The following is a 2,287-nucleotide window of genomic DNA, read 5'->3' as shown; positions in this document are numbered from 1 at the left end:
ATCCACAAACCTTCACTGCCTTCAGCAGGCGCAACACTTATATTAAACATTGCCAAGAGTTCTGCCGTCAAGGGAGCTTCAAACTGTATGTTATCTGCAATCAACAATGCATTACCAATTAAAGGAATATTTGGCACCGTAAATTAGAAACAAACACAGTAAAATATAGCACTTACCTGTATGGTCATAGAGCAACACCTTCCCATCGTTTGTGAGGGGGGACCCTTCATTGTCCTGCACTACACTCTGTCTAGTGTTATCTAGTGCTGGAACGGTAACAGTAGGAGGAAGTAGATTGTGCTCGGCGAGCAGTTCAGGCGTAATGTCAACCCAGCCTGGATTGTTTCCTAAGACAGCAAAAGAAATTGGTACTTTGAACATAACCCCTATAACACATCTTGCTCTTGCACAAATTTCCCCACTTACCGTTCACGTTCGTCAATAAAATCCTGCCGTCCTTGCACATCGCTTCACCATCTACGATGACAGGATGCTGACGGGTATTGACAACTTCGTCCATATTTCTTATTGTTAAGAGTCTAGCACAGCACAATGAAAGGTCCCTTCAGAAATTCCTCCGACTTCGCGCCACTTTCGCCTGGGTGACTCAGTCTCCTCACTATTTTGTGGGGTGGCGGAGTCGCCCGCTCGGGCTACCCGAGCGGTATCCGAACGGCCTTCTCCCTCAGATGGTGGGGGGACCAGGGGAGCCACCCGAGTATTTCCGAACGGTCTGGGGCGACTCGGGTGGACTTTCCGAACGCACTCCAGGGCTCGGTGCAGCGCGCCGCGCGCTCTTTGTTCAAACGGCCGCCGTTGCGCTGTCGGCACTCTTTCGGCGCTCACGCCTAGACGCGTAGCGTCTTAGTGGCAGGACCACCTGGAATCGAAAGGTCTTGGTTTGGCCCACAGAACGATACCAAGAAACCCCCACTTATTTTCGATAGTTTTCCGTCACATTCGAGTAGCGTGGTTTTTGAGACTTAGGCCCCTGGAGGCGACACGGTTGCGCCGATCGTGGATTATAAGTTATCCGCCGAAAGTAGACACCATAGGGAACCATCTCGGCACCGAGTCGCCTCCGCCGGCCTCGCGTGCCGTGCGACAGGAGGCCCGCAACATGGCGAGGCGCTCCGAGCGCCACGAGGGGCCGAACCGAAAAGAGCCCGGCGCCCGGCCATCTTTCGTCGTACAGAGCTCGGACTATGACTAAAATTCATGGCAAGGTGTGTTCTTTAAAATGAGACTCGAACCTCGGCAACTTTTTTTCCGTGGGTAGGCCTAATGTCAAAGTGCTCAAGCAATCATCTACAGCATACCATATACCACAATCACTGCCTGAAGATTATGAAATAGAAAGAGTTGTGACATCAGCAAGGAATCAAGCAATTAAGTATGCCTTACATTTTGGCCTACTGAAAACAAAGTCAGCTTCATACTTCCCCTCTTGTCTAGTTCGTACGCTCACTCCAGCTGATATGTCTATCTTTGATGATGAGGTAAACGAAGAGGAAGGTGATCTGCTTGATGTCGAAAACTTTGAACTTAATTCTGCTGATGGTCAAACTGAAAATAATGGTGAAAGTGAAGAAGGTGACAGTGATCAAAATTCTGATCTAGTTGAAGATTTATATATTGTGTCTTCTGGGAGCATTGGTTTGAAAACATACAATAATGTGAATCTCTGTGAGACTTCACCTTTCATTCTTGTTGGAGATGGTTCTGGGCAACCAGCGGTAATTAAGAAAAGTTCTAATTGTTGGTTATTACAGAGTGGGGACACAAAAATTAGTGCAGACCGTCTGAAAAGAGTCTTAACATTACCAAGACTGAAGGACCTACCAAGCCATAATAACCAATATCAAGTCTATTCCATCAAGAGAAGATTTCATATCCATCAGTGATTGGTGAGCATTTTTGTCTGAAGATAGTTCTATCGTTATTGGCAGAATCCTATCATTCAGCTACTTATCTGGAAAAACAAAGAAAAATCAACAATATTCAAGACTGCAGGCACCAGTTTCTGCACCAGAGCATGCTCGTGGACTTGGTTGTCTGTGTAGTTGGTACAAAATAGAAGAAAACTTAACCTTGAAAACTATAAGTATGGATGTTCATGGCTTCTGTAATATCAAGAATTATATTTGCTCTGTTCCTCGACCTAAACTTGTCCGCAATAGTTTTAAACTGCAGTGCTCTATTAAAGATATTATGAAATTTACTTCATAGTTCTCTAGATTCTTCATAGATTTTTAGAAGTTTGCTATTGTGATTACATTAAAGTTTA

The sequence above is a fragment of the Frankliniella occidentalis genome, unplaced genomic scaffold (assembly GCF_000697945.3).
Source record: "Frankliniella occidentalis isolate FOCC.00 unplaced genomic scaffold, Focc_3.1 Scaffold57, whole genome shotgun sequence".
In the NCBI taxonomy this organism is placed as follows: Eukaryota; Metazoa; Arthropoda; class Insecta; order Thysanoptera; family Thripidae; genus Frankliniella; species Frankliniella occidentalis.
This window is presented reverse-complemented; position numbering follows the sequence as displayed.